General features: G+C 32.2%; 1 pseudogene; it reads left to right on the top strand.

The window, feature by feature from the left end:
- Positions 1–16,776: 16,776 nt before the first annotated feature.
- Positions 16,777–22,055, top strand: LOC120156532 (annotated as a pseudogene).
- Positions 22,056–22,429: the final 374 nt, after the last annotated feature.

Raw genomic sequence — 22,429 nt, 5'->3', positions numbered from 1 at the left:
ATAGATTTTTAATGTATATTATTATTGAAATTTTTAAAAATTAAAAAAGTTGAAGATAATATGGAAAGTGAAAATATCAACACATATGCGGTAATGATCGATGCTTTTAAAATTTGAAAGAAAATAAGTTAAAAACTCAAAATGTTATGAATGTATATAAGAAAGACGGTTGCACGCAAAATGCAAAAAAAAAAGATCAAAATTTTAAATATCGATACTTAATATAATAGTATCGATTATTTTAAATATTGAAAAAGATGAAGATGAGATTGAAAGTTAAAATATTCATACTTATGTTGTAATGATTGATACTTTTAAAAATTGAAACGTTCATATAAAGATCAAAACTTATAATATCGACACTTTTTCGATGATGATCAATACTTCTAGACATTGAATAAATTGATGAATATGATCGATAGTTAAAATATCGATACATACGTTATTAGATTTGATATTTTTTTATTAATATTGATAGTTATGCTATGTTATGGTATTCATGGAAAAGTTTGATGTGGGTGAATCGTCATTTGGGATATCAGACTGTGTTAATGGATACAATGATTACAAAAAAATTAAATCGTTTCAAAAGCCTCAATTAAAAAAATGCGAGGTCATAATGAAATGTTGCTTCGGAAAGGGTGCGAGGACTATTATAAATTTAGGTTTAGGTTTAAGGTTTATAGTAATAATTTATTTGAAAATAATGGTAAAAAAGTGTTATAATAATGTGGAATAAATCCCTAAGGAATTGTTATCGGAATTTCTTATGCATGTGGCATCTAATTCAATTGTCGATTTCCTTAATATTCTGTTGAGTTGCAAGACTTTTCATGAAGCATCGAAGCACAACTACATCAATCGCAATGTTTCAATGAAGAATATCGATATCATTCCATGGATTGAAATTGATATAAGATTTAAAAAAAATGTGTAGATGCTAATAATACTGAAGTGTTAAACATAACAAGCATGTATAATTATTTTAGCGGAAAGAGCCCGAAGTTCGGTCTGTATTGTTTGAACAAAGCATCCAATAAATATAATAATAAAGCCATATATGTCTATGGCATGTTTCTAATTTGTTTTTGGGTTGAATTAAAAGAAGAATGATTTCGAATCGTGAAAACTCTCAATCTCGCCAATTATAAGAAAATAAATTTACAAGTTATTTATTCAGATATTCAAAGGTTTGTAAGCTTAATGTCATGGTGCCGCAAAAACATAAAGGTTTCTAGTCCAAAACTAATCGACTGTAATTGTGATAAGAAATGTCGTATTTCAATCGACCAAGTTTGGGAACTAAGGGCCAACCACCCCAACCTTTGCACATGTTATGGTTTTTGTTTTTGGGACCATAAATCAACTTTATTTCGTAGAATGAGTTTTAATTTCGATAAATATTATCTATTTATTACCATGATGTAACTTTGTTTTGAAGCATTATTATTTCGCATTATTATTATGTGTATTGTTTTAGATTTTTTAATATATTTTATATCGTTAATACATATAATAATTATTATTATTTAAAACAATAAATGATAATTCACAAAATAGTAAAATAATTATTATTACATAAGTACAGAAGACACAACTTGCAATGTTAGAATTATAAACATGTTTTGTCTTACGATTGCATAATAAAAACGATTTAAAACATATAATCTTAACGGTTGAGAATTTAAAAAAGTGAAACCTACAATGTTATACTTATAAACCTATTTTGTATTACTTTTTGATAATATAAAAGTTTTAAACATGTAACATAAACGGTTGATAGTTAAAAAGGCGCTACCTATAATGTTATACATATAAACTTGTTTTTGCTTATTTTTTTCATAATAAAAACGGTTTGAAACATATGCTCCTGTTTTGTCTTACTTATAAACCTGTTTCTAGGGTTCTTTTTCATTTCATTTGGGTTTTTGCTTAATCTTTTTTTAATTTGTGTTTCAATTGATTTGTTTGAAAGGATGTTGCATCATATTCCTCAAGCTCAAAGGGAAGAAACTATCTAAAAAAATTTTGTGATTGTGGGAGGAAAGTTGTAATTCGTACTTTCAGAAAAGAATAAAGTAAAGGCCAAAGATTCTTTGGTTGCCCAAATTGGTTCCAAGTTAATTCTTCTTCATGGAATGATGAAATGGGACACTGCCTTGAATATTTTTATAATGGTTAATTCTTTGGTTGTATTTTTTTAATAAATTTATTAAATGTGATGCATAAGGATGGATGTAGCTTCTTTCACTGGATTAATGAATTTATTATAGACAATTACGATAAGGACATTCTTTTCGAAGCTATGACAAAAAAATAACATGTTGTTAAGGGAATCGAGAGTTGAAACTTGCTTAAGTATTGCTGAAATGCAAAAGAGATTATTGTGTGAATGATTGATTAAAAGTGTTGAAGCTTGAGGAAAAGTTGAGGAATGCTAAGTGTGAAGCTTGTATGTACAAGTTAATGATATTGTGTTTATTGTTTTTGGTGTACTGTTTTCAATGATAGATAGAATTGCTTAACTTAGAAAATGTCCAATAGTTGTATGGTTCTTCTTCAATGTTTGAGTGAAGGTAGATTAAATTACGTTAATAGTGGTATGTTTCTTTTGAACTAGGATCAACTTTCATCTATGCATATTATGTTTCGAAATTCAAGCTTCGTTGAACCAATCATCTGGTGAAATTTGTATTAATTTTAAAATGTATCGATATTGATCTAAAAAATATCAATACATTTTCAAGACAATGTATTATCTTAACATTAAAAAATAAATTGTATCAAATTTATCTTAAAAGTATTGATTCTGAAAGTAAACTTAAATTGAAACAACTTATTTAAGATACATTTTGCAGTACTCTCTTATTATGAGGAGTTAAATTATTTAATAATATAAAATATCGATACCTAATTAATGTTGATCGATACTTTGTACATAAATATAATATATACATACTTATGCGTTTATGATCGACATTGATACTTGATTTTTGTGTACCATATGCAAACCAAATAAGATCTACGATGAAACAAAATGAATGATGAATGGAGGTGTGCCATTTGTCAGATCAATGTGTCTGAAAAGAAAAGTTTATCTTAATCTTTCCAAGGTTAAGAAAGGTATGGCAAACAACTGCAAGGTAAACTTTGTCTGAACCTCCCAATGTTAAGAAAGGTATGACACACAACTGCGAGGTAAAAAACTCATAAGATAGAAAATAATATCGGTACTAGTAATAATATCATAACATTGCAAAAGATGAAGATTTATAAGGACTTCTACCTTATGAAGGTATCCTCTTTTGGTGGCATAATTTCTAGCATAGATATTGAAACATGTATGTATAAGATTTGTGCTAGGTTTCGTGCCACCAGAAGAGAATCTCTTTATAAGTATGAGCAGTCTTTGACATTAAGATTGAGTTTAACGCTACCCACCGAACTCCTTTTCATGCCACCAGAAGAGGATGTCTAATGGAATCCATAAATAATAACAAAAATCATAAGAAAAAACAGAGAAGAAATATTAGAAGAGGAATTTTTAAGGAAAATTTAATTATGTTTATTGCGAGGAATGAGAGGAAGGAAGATCCTATTTATAGAGTTTGAATTACCCAGGAAACCATAGTCTTATAACTTAACCAATTTGTATTAATTTTTCATAATGTCTAAGGTTTAAGCTTATAACTTATCCAATTAACATAACAACAAGGCACAACTTATAATGTTATACAAGAAATCAGGTTTAGTTTACTTTTTCATAATATACACAGTTTCAGGTTATAACTTAACCAGTTAACATAAAAACAAGGTGCAACATATAATGTTATCTAGGAACCATGTTTGTTTTAATTTTTTCATAATATACACGATTTCAACTTATAACGCAACCATTTAAAATAACACCAAGGTGCAACCTATAATATTATCTAGGAAACCAAGTTTGTATTACTTTTTCATAATATACGAGCTTTCTTCCTATAACTTAACCAGTTAACATAACACCAAGGTGCAATCGGTAACATTACTCATTCAACCGAATTGTTAAATAGTTTATAATAATACAAGAAATCGATTCGATGTTTTAAATATCGATACTTAATGCACGATGATCGATACTTTCATATAATGTAAGAGTTTAAAATATCAATTCTTATATGCGAATTTCAGTATTTTTTATTTAAAAATATTTTTGATATATATAGTATCGAAACATTTCATCATGTTAAAAATTGAAGCAAAGCACCGAAAGGTGCAATAAATAATTCCACCGAATGGAATTGGTCAAAAAGGTGCAGTATTTGTGGAAATTTGGAAAATGGTAAAATCATTTTTAGTCATTGTAATTTAGGGTATTTACAAATTAGTCCTTAAGCTTCAACTATAAATACCCTAGCTCATTTAGCTTCAAAACCATCCCAAAGTATTCTAGCTTTCTTCCAATACTAGAGAATTTAGAGAGTTTCTTGAGAGTTGTTTTCTCCTTTTTATCAAGAGAGAATTATCATTGTTTTCTCCTTGGTAGATAGAGAGAAGTTGTAATTCCTATTTTCTCATAGTGAAATTCTTCTACCGTTGTCCGTGGTTTTTACCCTATATTATTTAGGGGTTTTCCACGTAAATTTTGTGTTTATTTTATCTTCATATTTTATTTTATCAAATTATTAGTTGCGATTTCGCTCTATTCGATAGCTGTCTTCCGCAGCAATTGGTATCAGAGCCAGATTTGAGTGCGTAATATCTGCTTATTATCTTTGTGGTTGCCACCAAAAGGTGGATCCTCCAACATAACAAAGTAAGAAGTTATTACCCATTCTTTGAAGGTTCAAGAGAACTATTCACGATAGTGAAATAGTGGGAGCTATCTGTAATAGAAGTTATGACAACGAAATTTAATATTGAAAAATTCAATGGGAGAAATTTCTCATTGTGGAAATTAAAGATGAAGGCTATCCTGAGGAAATACGGTTGTCTAGCAACTATCAGTGAAAGACTGGTAGATTTCACAAATGACAACAAATGGATCGAAATGGACGGGAATGCTATGACAAACTTTCATCTAGCATTATCAGATGAAGTATTGTCAAGCATCGAGGAGAATAAGATAACTAAGGAGATATAAGATCATCTCACCAAACTGTACGAGGCCACATCATTGCACAATAAAATTTTCCTTAAGAGAAAATTGTACACTCTCCGTATGCTAGAATCTACTTCAGTGACGGAGCACTTAAATACACTGAACACTTTATTTTCACAGCTTACATCCTTAAACTGTAAAATAGGAGAACAAGAACGTGTTGAACTTCTACTTCAAAGTCTACCGGATTCATATGATCAACTCATCATCAACTTGACAAACAGTAATGTCACCAGTCTAGTCTTCGATGACATTGTAGCTGCTGTTCTACAAGAAGAAAATCAACGCAAAAACAAGAAAGACAGACAAGTAAATCTACAACAAGCAGAAGCGTTGACAACGATGACAACGATGAAAGGGAGATCAACAGAACGTGGCCAAAGCAGCAGTCACAAATATGGTAGATCGAAGTCGAGAAGCAAGAAGAATTTAAAGTGCTACAACTGTGGAAAGAATGGTCACTTGAAGAAGGATTGTTGGAGTCTAAATAAAAACTCCAATCCACAAGGCAATACTGCAAACACTTCAGATAATGGAGATGCTCTATGCTGTGAAGCGTCAACCACCTTGGAAGGCAGAAAAAGATTTACAGATATATGACTCATTGATTCGGGAGCAACATATCACATGACCTCAAGAAGAGAATAGTTCCATCATTATGAATCTGTCTCAAGAGGATCTGTGTATAATTGCAATGATCATACCTTAGAGATCGTTGGCGTGGGAACAATCAAATTGAAGATGTATGATGGAACAATTAAAGTTGTTCGAGATATGCGACACATGAAAGGCCTGAAGAAAAATTTATTATCCTACGGATTGTTGGATAATAATGCAAGCAAGATTGAAACACGGAAAGAAATCATGAAGGTGTTCCGTGGAGCGCTTGCGGTGCTAAAAGGCGAAAAGATAGCATCAAACTTGTACATGGTGAAGGGAGAGACTTTGCTAGAAGCAGAAGCCTCTGTTGCCTCATGTAGTTTAGATTCTGCAATGCTATGACATCATAAACTTTGACACATGTCAGAACAAGGAATGAAAGTTCTTGTGGAGCAAAAACTACTTCCAGGCTTAACAAATGTAACACTTCCTTTGTGTGAGCATTGCATAACAAGTAAGCAGAACCGGTTGAAATTCAACACGTCAAATTCTAGAGGCAAAAGTGTTCTAGAATTGGTTCATTCTAACGTATGGAAAGCACCAGTTACATCCCTAGGTGGAGCAAAATATTTTGTCTCATTTATTGATGACTACTCTAGGAGATGTTGGGTGTACCCTATTAAGAAGAAGTCAGATGTGTTTTCAACTTTCAAAATCTTCAAAGCGCGGGTGGAACTTGATTCTGGAAATAAGATCAAGTGTTTTATAACAGATAATAGAGGAGAATACACAAGCGAAGAATTTGATGACTTTTGGAGGAAAGAAGGTATCAAAAGACTGTTCACAGTGGAGAACACTCCTCAACAAAATGGAGTGGCAGAGTGGATGAACAAAACCTTGTTAGAAAGAACAAGAGCAATATTGAGGGATGCAGACCTAGAAAAATCATTCTGGGCAGAAGCAGTCAATACCGCCTGTTATTTGGTGAATCGAGCTCCATCAACTGCAATAGAGCTGAAGACATCAATGGAGACGTAGACTGGTAAACCAGCTGATTATTCAAACCTCAATGTATTTGGAAGTATTGTATACGTGATGTACAACTCCCAATAAATTTCAAAGCTGGATCCAAAATCCAAGAAATACAAATTCTTGGGGTATGTTGATGGTGTAAAGGGGTATCGCTTGTGGGATCCCACTTCCCGTAAAGTGATCATCAGCAGAGATGTTATCTTTGTAGAAGATAAGCTACAAAGAAAAAAAGAATATGGTAGCGCTGAAAAGTCAAAGACTATACAAATACATATGGAAAAGGAGTTTGAACAAGGAGATTCTTCTGAAGCAGAACCAGCACATGATGAACAAGAACCAGAGAGTTCTGAAGCTCCAACAACTCGTCAATCAGATCATGTGAGAAGACGTCCCAATTGGCACTCAGATTATGTTATAGAAGGTAATATTGCATACTGCCTTTTAACAGAGGACAGTGAGCCATCAACATACCATGAGGCAATAAACAGCTCAGATGTTTCACTATGGATGATGGCGATGTAAGAGGAAATTGAAGCCCTTCATAAAAATAATACATGGGACATTGTTCCATTACCATAAGGAAGGAAGCCAATTGGTAACAAATGGGTCTTCAAAATCAAGCGAAATGGTGATGATCAAGTTGAGAAGTATCGTGCAAGACTGGTGGTCAAAGGATATGCTCAAAAAGAAGGTATTGATTTCAATGAAATATTTTCTCCTTTGGTTCGACTAACAACAGTTCGAGTAGTTTTGGCAATGTGTGCTCCATTGGACTTACATCTGAGCAGCTAGATGTTAAAACAACTTTTCTTCATGGAAATCTTGAAGAAGAAATTTATATGCTCCAGCCTAAAGGTTTTGAAGAAAAAGAAAAGAAGAACTTGGTTTGCAGGTTGAAAAAATCTCTGTACAGTCTAAAGCAGGCGCCGAGGTGTTGGTATAAGAGATTTGATTCATTCATTATGTGCCTTGGATATAACAGACTTAATGCAGACCCTTGTGCTTATTTCAAGAGGTCTGGTGATAACGATTTTGTTATATTGTTGTTGTATGTGGATGACATGTTGGTTGCAGGACCCAACAAAGATCATATTGAAGAATTGAAGGCACAATTGGCTAGGGAATTTGAAATGAGGACTTGGAATCAGCAAACAAGATTCTAGGGATGCAAATTCACTGAGACAGAAGTAATAGGAAGATTTGGCTTTCACAAAAGAATTACTTGAAAAAGATATTGTCACGGTTCAGCATGCAATATTGTAAGCCAATTTCTACCCCTCTTCCTATTTACTTCAAATTATCCTCCAGTATGAGTCCTAGCAGTGAAGAAGATAGGATGGAGATATCTCGAGTACCGTATGCATTAGCAGTGGGAAGTTTAATGTTCGCTATGATATGCACAAGACCAGACATTGCACAAGCAGTGGGAGTGGTTATTCGGTACATGGCGAATCCAGGCAAAGAGCATTGAGATACAATAAAAAGGATCCTGAGATATATTAAAGTGACCTCAAATATTGCATTATGTTATAGAGGATCAAACTTACTAAAAAATGGGTATGTAGATTCTGACTATGCAGGGGATTTGGATAAAAACAAATCTATTACAGGATATGTGTTCAAAATTAATGGTGGAGCTGTAAGTTGGGTTTCAAAATTGTAGTCAGTTGTGGCTACATCCACAACAGAGGCAGAATATGTAGCAACTACACAAGCCAGTAAAGAAGCAATTTGGTTGAAGATGCTATTGGAGGAGCTTGGGCACAATCAAGAGCATGTCTCTCTGTTTTGTGACAGTCAAAGCGCCTTGCATTTAGCAAGGAATCCAACATTTCATTCAAGGACAAAGCACATACGAGTTCAGTACCATTTCATTCGTGAAAAGGTAGAAAAATGGACGGTAGATATGCAGAAGATCCATACCAAAGATAACATAGCAGATTTCATGACGAAAGCGATCAATACCGATAAATTTACTTGGTGTCGATCCTCTTGTGGCCTGTCAGAAATGTAAGCAACATGATGGTATAAGGTAGAAAGAATAGTGTGAAGATATGATTGTTCCAATCAAATCTTCAAGTGGGAGATTGTTGAAAATTGAAGCAAATCACCGAAAGGTACAATAAACAATTCCACCGAATGGAATTGGTAAAAAAGGTGCAACATTTGTGGAAATTTGGAAAATGGTAAAATCATTTTTAGTCATTGTAATTTAGGGTATTTACAAATTAGTCTTTAAGCTTCAACTATAAATACCCTAGCTCATTTAGCTTCAAAACCATCCCAAAGCATTCTAGCTTTCTTCCTATACTAGAGAATTTAGAGAGTTTCTTGAGAGTTGTTTTCTCCTTTTTATCAAGAGAGAATTATCATTGTTTTCTCCTTGGTAGATCGAGGTGTAATTCCTATTTTCTCATAGTGAAATTCTTCTACCGTTGCCCGTGGTTTTTACCCTATATTATTTAGGGGTTTTCCACGTAAATTTTTTGTCTCCTTTATCTTCATATTTTATTTTCTCAAATTATTAGTTGCGATTTTGCTATATTCAATAGTCGTCTTCCGCAACACATCATAAGGGTCGATTCTTTTGGGTAAAAAATATTTATGGTATGAGTTCAAAATTTTTAAAATCAATACATATGGTATAAATTTCAATGCTTTCGTTTGAAAATTTTGGAAAATATTTAGTTTCTATACAATGTAATTATTGAAGAATCTTGACAAGCTTTTAGCCACACACATTACATAGTGAAGTTGAGAAAGCAGAACAGAGTTCACGGGAAAGTAAAAAAGAAATGTTAATTCATGGATTCTTTACTGTGTTCATCAAAAGAAAATTGTGAATAAAATGGAATATTTACTGTTGAGAGACATGTATTGTGCAAAGAAATGCAATCGAAAATGCAATAAGAGTTCAGGGGAAAACTGAACAAAATTGATTTTATTGACATATATTTACAAAAAAATTTATTGTGTGTTTGTGAGTGTAAATCTAATTATTTTCAATGGCAAGAATTTCAACGATTGTATATTATAAGATGAAATCATTCAAAATTTAGTTTGAAGAAGACATTGGATTGTTCAATTTGATGAATCAAGTGTCAAACAAGGTTTGTGTAGAGAGAAATACAAAATTATTGTCACTAAGCTATAGGTTCCCTATAGGTTCAATTGAACACGATTCAATAATGGGTTATCTAAATAACAATGTATCAATTCGTAAAATGATTGACATGTACACGAAAAATTCAATAAGCCATGTTGAATTGTTTGCTAAATATGTTAAAGTAGAAGATGCATGTTGATGCAATTCAAATCCAAAGTTAGAAGAAAATGCACCAAGAAATATAGAAGCGAAACTTGCAGAATAAAAGCTATTTGTTTACAGGAGAAAACAAGAGAAAGAACAACGGATTGAAAAAAGAAACTTAACATCTTATGAGTACACTAACTATGAAGATTGAAAGGATGATGAAAGTATGAATGATATGTAATTTTTTTTGCATTATTTGTTATCGTCTGCTCAATTATATCAGAACGAATTGAACGAGTTGTAGTCATGTATTGGAAGAAAGACATTCTTCACATAGCCTATCTTTCACCTTATACCTTATAAAAACACAATTTTTTGTCATCTCAATTCTATTCGAACGAGTTGAATGGGTTAGAGTCATGCATCAGAAGAAAAACATTCTTTACATATCTGATCTTCTATCGTATTCCTAACATAAACACATTTATTGTTTGCGTTATCTCAATTCTATTTGAACGAGCTAAATAGGTTGGAGTCATGCGTTGGAAGAAAGACATTATTCACATATTCAATCTTTCACCTTATGCCTGACAATGATGGACATGCGATACCTTTGATTTGGAAAAAAATTGAATAAGAAATATGAAGGAAATTTTAGGGTTAAATAATACTCATAAGTTTTTTTAAAAAATATTCTTACAAATAGCGTTTAATGTTACATACAACACATTAATTAAATAGTTATACCCAACTAACATATCCACATATATCACAGTAATTTAACTAAGAAACAATTATGTTAGACAACTTGTAACATGATTATAGTCAGAAATAATGGTGCAAGTAACTTAGAATGTTAACTTACTGATGAGTTGTTTGTTGGTTGGTCGAGATTTTTGGATGAGTTGTTGGTTGATTGGTCTAGATTTTTCGATGAGTGGTTGGTTATTTGGTCGAGATTTTTTGATGAGCTATTGGTTGATTTCTCTATTTTAAGAAAATATTGATGGAAGATGATCGTTTGTTTTCATAGAATGAGATGAAAGAAATGCTTTTGAACTCTTTAACATGATAGGTTTAGTAACCACAATGATTTCAATTTATAACTAAGGTATCATGTATCGGTAAAAAAATAATGTATATAAAAATCATCCAAAATTAAAAAGGCTACAAAAAAGTCATGATGTATACCCCACAATGATATTAAACCTACCAAAGTGGATTGTTTTTTTTACAAAGTCTAGAACATTATGCTCCTTGGCATAATCTTTCTATTCAGTATTTTCTTCCTCCACAGAATGAACCTCCAAAATTAAATTAAAATATTAACCGAAGTTTTCAACTTTTTCATAAATGAAGTTTTCAATGCATAATAACAAAAGCTAACTTTTATTACATTTTCCTTCATTTTGGGTCTTTCCGATTTCAACTTTGTTATAATTCGAACCACATCTTCCTTGTACTATGCAAGAATGCATGTCATCCCACTTTTTTTTACAGTCGACATACTTGCAGAATTCAACCAGAAATCAAACAATACAACCTGCATTGAAAATGAACTTAATCATTTTATCGCTACAATTTAGTTTATTTAAATAAATATTATAACAAAAGACATCTTTAATACTCATTTACATCTAATAATGCAATGCAACCTTTTAGGTACATGTGTTTTACAGGCTTATAAAATCTAACTATTGGATCTATCAATTTGTCCGCAATACATTTCGCCCAATTTAGTTGACCTTTCATCCTTTCGTCACACAATAACTTCATATTATCCTTGCTCGAGCATGTTTCACCGTTGGACTAAGAAATATTCCAACTATGTACAATAACACTCTTATTTAGTTGATCCCCATAATAATTACCACTTTTTATCTATCCCTTAAGATCAACTAATATAACATTGTCTTTATATTATACATCATGTTAAGTTTTTTCCCAATCCTCCCTCTGAATTATTTCTTCGACACAAATCCCTTCATTTTTATCCCCAACACCACTACAACCTCATGAACCCCTAGAGGTAATAAATATCTATTGAACTTAATTTTACGGTTTTCTATATCAAAATTCTCTAACAACTCCTGACACAACTTCCTACAAATTGGTTGTGTCGTTATTTCAATCAAAGTTTCAAATCCTAATTATTTAATAACATTTAATTTTTCATTTCCTTTCAACTCTTCCATCAATTCATGCAATATTATCAAGATATATCTTGTTGACACTTCTTACATTTATTAAAAAATAAAAAAATTGATATGCTATGTTCTACATGACCTTTATAAAACAAGTTTATATAATTGTGAAAGTATGCAATATACCTTCTTTTCATATGCACTCCTCCATGCGTTATATATTTTTTCTATTTCTCCGACAATTTTACATAAGGTTCTTTCTCCTCTTCACTCATCAACTTCCATTTCGCCGCTGCTTCTTTTCTCACTTGCAATCAACGTTACTTTATCAATAATGTTTATGATACTCCATCTCTATAACCTTTTTAATTTAATTTACATACAGACAAAACTAACCTTTTTATTCGAAAGTCCCTTCAACCGTCGATATTCACTCACACTATAAACATTTCAAGTTTGTCATCAATATAAACATCTAAAATACTTTTAATCAATAACCATCATTCAAACAAACATTAGACAAATACATGGTTGCTTACTAAAAGTAAAAATATGGGGCCATTGGTTGCTTCGACCTTCATTCTGTCTCAACAATCTATTGATCCTCCAAGACATCTTCTCGAAGAACAATTGACATGTCAGAACCTCCCATGCCATTCATTTTTTCCTCCCACAGTTTGTGTATGTGATTCCATTTTCTTTTTTTTTCTTCTTACTTTTCATTCATTACAATATAGATTTCAGCAATATTTGTTGTAATAAATTATTATGTAAATGTAACTTCTTTTCATGACCGATTATAACCATAACTGATCATTATAGTAACTGATCATGTACAACCTATATTGTTATCTACAACCCAATTATTTTCCATTCAACCCATAATATTACATTATACTTGTTTCACTAACCATAATCATTTTCTATTCCTTCAACCTATAACAATTATCGATCCATTATATTATATTTTTTTCTTAAATTTAAACCCTAATCTCTAAATCCAATTTCGTTAATTGAAAAAATTGCAAACTAGGATTTCACAAACATACCTCTTTGTTCTTCAAATTGCGATTTCAGTTATGTTCTTCAGTATTGATGTCTATTGCTCATATGGAAAACGAGTTATAAAGACGAAAATCACTTCTTTTCTTCTCGGATTCTAGCCTTTACCTTCCCTAAATCGGTTATGTTAACTATAAACACTCGATACTTTTCTCTTTGTTTCAAAAAATGTGAAAAAGTTTGATACTTTTAAAGCCTTATCGTTTTCATTTTTTTAAAAAATTCAAAAATATCGATACTTGGGGAAAAGTATCAATATAATCGATTTTCAATACAAAATATTCTATCTAAAAACTAGTAAAGTTATTCATTAATATAATAATATTGATTCTAATTTAAAATGTTATCCTTCTAACAACCACAAAATATGTTAAAAATTGTCAATGTTATTAATATAATTAACATTTTAGTTTGTGCCTTAAAATGTTATCAGATTTTAAGGTTATGTGGCCTTATTCATTCACACGACAACAAAATAAGTTGGTTGTTATGTGAAGAATAAGTTGTTATCTAAAGAATAAGTTTCAACAACAAAATAAGTTGTGTTTGTGTTTTTTATCTTTTAAAACTGCATTAATTGATTCATGGGAAGATGTATTTATTTTGGTTATCTAAATATTATTTTATTTAAAATCATACATAATGCTATATTTTGATTTCATTTTAATTATATGTTATTAAAAGATTAATAAAATTAATGATGTTGTATTTATAAAAATATTTTCAATTACGATATGACATTAATTTATGATGACACGCCATCATCGCTGTTAATTTTCTAATGATCATGATTAAAATAAAACTAAAACATAAAATTTTATATGATTTTGAAATAAAAATAAAACAAAAATATAATTGGATACTAAACGTACTCTCTTCTAATAATCAATTGGCTGAAATTCAAATCCATCTTTTGTATAATTAAAAATGATTTTGTCAATACATTACATTACTATTCTTGATTAATTTGGCTGAAATTCTTTGACAAATATCACAAGTTGTCATTGGTGCATCTTTTTAATATTTTAAAATTGTATGAAATTTAAAAAATTATAAAGAATAATATGTCCAAAAATCAATTATAATTTAAGTGAAATTCAATAATCACTATAAAGAAAGAACAAAAAAAAACTTCGTACAAACGAAGCCGAATAATTATACAAATCAAGACAATGATATAAAATCATGATAAAATATAAGTCGTACCAAAATGTATATAACCCTAGATTTAGCGTTGAAACATATCATGTGAAGACCGCAAATATTTGGTCGCAGGCTCCAATCATTACATGGCAGCACCCAATGGATTGAGAATAGGCATAGATTTCACTTTCAACCAATTAATGTCTCCCTAATCTATTCATATCAATTACTCTTTAGAGTTATTGGACCAATCGTATATGTAATAAAATTATCTAGACTAGATGAATTTTAATTTGGTCTAATATATTTTTAAAAAAACTTAAACCTATAATTAGTATGAAAAACAGGGAATCAAACTGTTGAAAAAAATAAAATAAAAATCCGATTAAACCAACTGGCTGATTTTTTGCAATAATGTAGTCAGAAAAAATTTATTCGAATAGTACACATGAGAGATTATTCGCTCCAATGGAGTGAATATTATAGTATAGAAGGGAGTCGCATTGGGTTTCCCGTGTCTCTCCAAGGTCGCATGGAACACCATGCGACTCTCCCTTCCCCGGATCACCATGCGTCTTTCCCCCAATATTTTAACCTTTTGAATGCTTATTACAAAGCCTTTAATTTTGCAATGTAGTGGAAAATCAAAAAGCATTCAAAAAAGGCAAAGCAAAATTGGGGATCTGGGGAGGGAGAGTCACATGGTGTTCCATGCGACCTTGGGGAGACGCGAGGAGCCTAATGCAGCTCCTTTATATAATGTAGCATTCACTCTATTCGAACAAATAATCTCTCGAGTGTACTATTCGAATAATTTTTTTCCAACTACATTATTGTAGAAATTCAGCCAAACCAACTTCATACCTACTTGCAATTAACCTGAGAGACCTTAGAAATAGAAATTTAACCATTGACAATGGAGGACAAAAAATGGCTTCAAAAATGTAACCATTGCTATAGGTATTTTGGAATTTGGTCGATGGAGCTATAGGGGATTTTCGAGGGCCTTTCTTTTGCATGGTCTTTCAGAGTGCAACGAGTTATTGTAGAAACGGATACCATAATTTAACTATCTTTATTTGCTTTGCTTAATCGATTCCATTCAAACTGTTTTACATAGTTTTCGATGAAATCTATAACATAGCGCATGAATTATGTTATTTTGATATATATATATATATATGTAAATTTAATTTGAATTAGGTTTTCACAGTCTTATATTCTATGTTTTCTGTCTTGTTTTTTTCCTTTTTCGTTAGCCGACGCTACATCAGTTTTGGTATTAGTTACAGTAACTAATATTATTTTATCTCGTACTTTTGTTTTTCTTTAATTTTTATATTTATGTTTTTATGGTAGGGATTTCTCTGCTTTCATATCACGTTTTTTCTTTATTTGTTGTCATTTTTTTTTATTTTTTTCCGATTGTTTGTCGTTTATTTTCTCTCGGGGTTGGATTCCACGTCGCATGAGATGACACTCATTTGTTATCCCACTAATATTCCCTTATTTGGACCCTCGAATTAGATATGGATACGCAACTTGCGATCGTAGATGATTATTTCATGATGCTTGACTATGATTTGCGTTTTATCGATGATCTTTCAGTAATTTAAATCCTTTGTTGTGGTTCGTTTGTCGTATCATTCAGATATGTTCGTACCTACCAGTTTTTGAGTTTTACTGAACGTGATTTTCTTCTTTTCCTTGTATGGTCTTGATATGATACATAGTGACTAATTTATTAATGATTTTAGGAAAATATCTTAATTATAATTTGATTTTTATCGTAAATTTTATTGTAATTTTAGATATATTTTATTTATTAATAAAATTAATTGTTTTTATTTTAAAAAAATTGACTTAGTTTTCATAGATCACTAATATTACCATTTAAGGTTTATATATTAAATTAATATTAAATTGTAAAAAAATCAGCACAAAAATAATTTTTAATAAATCAACCCTAAATAATATTTTAGAGTTTTCTTTAAATTGAACATTACATTTTATAATAAACATTTTTTATAAAAACTATTTTAGTATTTATATATTAATTTGCTTTTAAGTTGATTTTACAAAAATAAAAAAAGTATCGACTAGTATTAATAATTTTGTCAAAGTTAATTATAATTGTTGATGACTTAATCAATAATATAAAACAGCTATATTATTCTAATTAATTTGATATTTAGGGAGGGAAAATTATAAGAATGAAAAGGCCAAAAAGAGAGGAGAAATTGGAGAGATGAAGCCCGCTCTCGTTTCACTTGAAAACCCTAAACAGCCATTTCTTTCTTTATCTGTTTTTTTTTTCATTTTTATTTGTCTTTTCGTGAAAGAAGAAAAAAAAACCTTCGAAAAGCCAACCCCCCTCTCTGTACCCCCCGGCCCGCCTCTAAACGCCATTCCTCTCTTTCTCTTTCTCTTCTTCTTCTTCAACTGAACCCAAAAAACCAACTTCACTATCTCTCATACACTAAACAAAACCAAAGACCGAACTGAAAAAAAAAACCCATGGATCTTTACGATACGACCAACGTTTTGTTCAGCAGAATCAAGAGTTTAGACCCAGAAAATGCTTCGAAAATCATGGGTTACATCCTTATCCAGGACTTGCCTGACAGGGATTTCTTGCGTTTGGCCTTTGGTCCTGAAACCCTTTTGCAGTCCCTTGTGTTCAAGGCTAAAGCTTACTTGCCGACTTTCTTCGAGCACTTTCTCTACTCCTTTGAACCCGATCTCAAGATCCAACAGCTTCAACTCCAACAATTCACAAAACCTACTCCCTCCATCGTCTCCTGGTTTCATTCCACGAAATGGGTTCTTGGAATTTTCGAAGAAGTCGCCTTCTTGGTCTCCTGCTAGTAGCCCAAAGTCGAGTCCTTTTCTCTCTTATGAAAATATCCGCTCTGGGTCTCTCTTAGTTCCTTCGAGGACCGGGGATAGCAACACTGATTTCATCGATGAGAACCAAATGAGTGATTATTTTTCTTTCTTGAACGATTCTTCATCTTCTAAGAACGAGGACTTTGTTGGTCATAGGAAGAGTTTTTCTGCAAGTGATGTGTGTTTCGGGACAGCCGAAGAAGCCGGTGGATTTGGTGATCTTGTGGGTGGTTACAAGCCTTGTCTTTATTTTGCTAGAGGGTTTTGTAAGAATGGTGATAACTGTAAGTTTTCACATGAGCTTGGTGGTTTAATTGATAATGTTGACGTCACTGGTGCCATTGTTGGTTCACCTAGTAAAATGGACCTTCTTTATCGTCAACATGAGGAAGTGATGAGAGTGAGAGCTGCTGCTCATCAACATCAGCAAAGGCTGGCTGCTGCTCAGTTGATGGCTGGCGCTTCTTCTCCCTTGCATTGCGAAAAAAACACAAATTTTCTCTTGCAACAACAAGCTGATGCCCAAAGGTATGTTAAATAGTTCCCATTTTTGTTTCCTTCTGTCAAAGTGTTTTGGCTATTTTATGTGTAAGGCTCGTCAACTTTTATGGTGGTTATGAAACTCGTATTATGATTTGTTTTGGTTTACTTCAATTTGCCCAGAAATAAATTATATATAATCTATTTGGCGTTTCTTTCGTAGTCTTGATGCTATGAATTGATTTCTTTTAGGCCATTTTCATTTATTTGCACACTTATTTGGTTGAATAACAGAAACATCTATTTGGCTTGTGTTTTTATTTTTGATGCTGAGATTCATGAAGTTCATTAAATTTGAGTTTAGCTCAGCAGTGGGATTTAATTTATAAGATAATTGATGGTCTTATTTTGGTGGCGGAATAGTTAGTTAAAAGAACCATGTCATGGCATTGGAGTATGGCCTATTATGCTGATTTATGTTCTTTTCCATTTGGCATACTGTTATGTTGCAGAGCTGCTGCATTGATGGTTGGTGAGGAAATTTGCAAGTTTGCCCAAGACCGAGCCGAGAGGAATGGTTTTTTCTCAATGGGATTGGCTGAGAAGGCCAACTCAGCTTCAAAACAGATTTACCTGACTTTTCCTGCTGATAGTAGTTTTAAAGATGAAGATGTTTCAAACTACTTCAGGTATATTTTTCACTTCTAAATGGTCTGACATTTTCCCTTCTGATTATACATGCAGTTTGTGGTTTATAACAAGTTTCTATGCACCTTGTTGAGGGGGGAGCTACATTTTTAATTATTTGCTTACCCACTATATATTTAGTTTTGATGTTGTAGTTTAGACTTTAGATTATAACCACAGTTCATCTTTGGTTAGATATTTATCTCATTAACAGTTCATGATACTTGAAATATGTTAGGATAACTATCCTAAATGCTATTTGGTTTCTGTTAACTCTTCAGGTGAGGAGAGGAAAATCGAGTAAATATGATCCATATAGAAGCAAATGATCATATAAAGGGAATTTCAAATTGTCGATAGTGCTTGTTATGATAAAAGGACTTTACAAATGACCAGAGGCATATTTCAACAGGATTCACATATTTATTCTATGCGTTTTCATTTAATATATTTACTGGCGAAGGTGGCTAAAATGTCTTCAACAGCGGGCCACTTAAAACTACTCATTAATTTAGGCAATACTTAATTGTTTTTGTTTCTATATTAGTGCTCGAGGATGTTTGGGAAATTAAAGAATTGAGTAGTTTCTTCTTCTTTAGTTGAAAGAGGAAATATGGGTTACGATATTTAGACATATGGACAATCAGTCCTCTTACTCCAGTGAGTCATTAATTGTTCATCAAAGTTAATTTTAAATAATGTATAAAGGAGCTACATGCACATTTTACCACTGTAAATATCCCAGGAAAACATTTCATTAGAAAACTTGTCCGTTCTTATGAAAAAGAAAAGGTGTGTGCTTCTGGTGTTCTTTGTGGACTTGGTTAAACCAGCAAGTATGCTGTATGATAAGGCTGGTGACGGTGAATGGGAAAAATTGATGTTTTGTGGATTGAAAATGGATTATTGCTGTATATGTATGTTTACAGAAGAAGGTGAGGTGGCAATTTATATGGGAGTCAGAATTCTGTAATTTGAATACAAAGGTTTTATTGCTATACTGTAGATATTTTGACATTCCTAAGGGATGTAGAATATTGTGTTTATTATAAGAGGTTTTATTGCTATACTGTAGATATTTTGACATTCCTAAGGGATGTAGAATATTGTGTTTATTATAAGAGAGTACAATTTTGAGCAAAAGGGGCGTTGCTTATACACCCACCTTTGTTTAGCCGAGGCTTCCACTAAATTTGTTGCCATTATTTGCTTGATTGTTTTTATGCAAAATTCTAGAAAGGAGCTACCGAAGAGTCGTTTTCTTTGTTATGTGTAGTAAGGTTTATGAATTTCTTAAATTCCAAGTTTGGGAATTCACTTTAGCGTTCGTGTATCTTTAAGCTTGTTTGGACCAGTGCAGATGTGAGGATCCCCTACCAGCAAAAACGAATGTTTGGTTTTGTTACTTTTGTCCATCCGGAGACTGTGAAGCTCATTTTGTCTAGAGGAAATCCCCATTTCATATGTGATTCACGTGTGCTTGTTAAACCATACAAGGAAAAAGGAAAAGTTCCTGAGAAGTATGACATCTTCTCTTGTTTCTTTTTCTATCTTAAAATTTGTCCTTCCTGTGTGTTGATTTTGTAACTGTTAATGGAACAATTGCAGGAGGCAACACCTGCAGCAACAATTTGAGAGGGGGAATTTTCTCCTTGTTCAAGCCCTTCTGGGCTTGATTCTAGAGAGCCATATAACCTCCATGCTGGTAAGAAAACAAACAATCAGGGCTCTTTGTGGGGTCTTTTGCATTAAATGATACATGCGAAAACAAAATGCTTAAAATGCGTTTTCTCTTTCTTTTTTTTATTTTGGGGTTCTCAATTTCTGTTTATTTACAGGGGCAAAGATGCTGTACAATGCACAGGAGATGATGTTGAGAAGAGAATTGGAAGAGCAAGCTGATCTCCAGCAAGCTATCGAACTGCAAAGGAGAAGGTTTATGAACTTGCAACTTCCGGACTTCAAGAATGACGGTATTCATCATCACCAACGAAGCCTATCCATTGGTGCTTCTATTTCCTTGCCTGCATATTCTCATGCAGGTCAAAATGTTGATCCATCTGACAACATTAAACAAGAAGTCTTGGAAGGTTTGCTAAACCGCCTTAATTCTACGATCGTTATATTTTTGTTGGATTTGTGAATACTGTGCGGATATGTTTCGTCTCGTGTTCAAAAAAGAAAATAAAATCAAAATCGATAGTGCAATGTGTTTCGATTTGTCAAATCAATGAATGGAAGATAAATAAATGCTGTAGTGAAATTTATATCTTTTCTGTGGCAGTCAATGGTGATAATACAGCTTTGTTTCCTCAATCGTCAATGCTTCTGAGGTGGAAGAAGTGGAATCAGCTCGTGTTCAAAAACTGGACATGGAAATAGCCAAGAACATCCCAGTACCAAAGGGTATGATGTTGCTTTTACATGGAACTTAAATTCTGACATTTAGATAAAATTTCGAACAAGTACAGATGCCATATTTTGTACTTTTTGTTGGAATTCTTCTAGGCTCTTCTAAAGTTGATTGTCATCCAGTTGTCTCTCTCATTTATTTAACCTACATTTCTTGAATATGCCATGAGAGCAGTGTTGAGCATGCACTTCCTGATAGCCCTTTTGCTTCCCCTAAGAAATCTACTGAAAATCACCTCACTGAGAATCCAGCTTTGATGGGATCAAAGGAAAGTTCTGCTACATGTGCTGCTTCATCTTCTGATGATCCATTACGGCCCATCACTTCCACTAGCAGCACAACCTCTGTTTAAATTATCGTCTGCTTAATGCCAAGGTACTATCATTGTCTTAACATTGTCGTAACTTGAAGTCTTCTGTCACAATTACCTGATTAAAAGGTATTTGTTCTCAGGTTTTATGATGGGCATGAAAAGCTAATGAACCGTAGGTAATAAAGGTAAGCGTTCTTGGAATTCGGAAACAAGTTGTCAATAATTTATGAACTCATTCGAATCAAATGACATCCTTCTAATGTTTTGATATGATAATTTACAAGTGCAGAAAAGTAGAGAAGCATATACTAGAAGAAATCCCCTAGATGTGTATAGTCAGAATTCATATACCGAAGAGTAGATCTTAGAGAATATCTCAACATCATCGTCACCATCTTCTTCTTCAATACAACAACACTAACAGCAAATGCATATTGGAACCGAGTTTGGAACGAGCTTAGGGCTTTTCGCTTTTCTCCTTTATTTTGTAGGTTTATGTATCCCAACAGACAAAATCAGAAAACCAAAGATAGTGAACTCACTGTGTCATCAAATCTATGCATCTTCTTTCACCTTATGTATTCCAACAGACATTGATGCCTGAAATGTGTAACATTTAACTTGAAACAGCAGTTACTTGGAAGTTAGTAAAATGTCTTGCCATTAGTTTTGGAACTTAAGAGGATGAGGGGGTTTGGTTATTTGGTACAAGTTTATATTCGATATGTTAAACTTTATCAGTAGTAGTTATGAATAATATATTTTGTTTTCAGGTTTCTTGCTGCCATTAAAGTGAAGAATGTTGGGTATATCCATGTGAAAGCTGGTAAAAAAAAGCTTATCTCTATACTATAATACACACACACACATGTATAATAATTGAAGCTCTCATCACATGGGGGGACTGACATTCACATTACTACAAAATGAAGTCAGGGTGTCAGACAAGCATTTCTCGTCTTGTTTTTAATATGTATATCTAAATGTTTTAGATTTAATTCCTTCACACATTCTTAAATCTTTAATTTTCTTTTTTAATTCATTTCTGAAGTTTTAAATATTCTAATATTATTTTTAGATTATAATTTTTATTTGGGTAAAGTATATAAACAGTCCTCGAACTTTTAGGGCGTTTGTATTTGGGTCACCCAACTTTTAAAACGTGCAATACAATCATCAAACTTTTAGTTCGTTTTCAGTTAGGTCCCTAACGTTACTTTTCATTAGTTTTATTTGATCCCAACCTCTTCCATGATATCCCAAATTGTTT

Source organism: Hibiscus syriacus, unplaced genomic scaffold, assembly GCF_006381635.1.
Source record: "Hibiscus syriacus cultivar Baekdansim isolate YM2019G1 unplaced genomic scaffold, ASM638163v2 tig00111230_pilon, whole genome shotgun sequence".
Taxonomy (NCBI): domain Eukaryota; kingdom Viridiplantae; phylum Streptophyta; class Magnoliopsida; order Malvales; family Malvaceae; genus Hibiscus; species Hibiscus syriacus.
The sequence above is the reverse complement of the archived record's forward strand: the minus strand, read 5'-3'. Positions and strand labels throughout refer to the sequence as shown.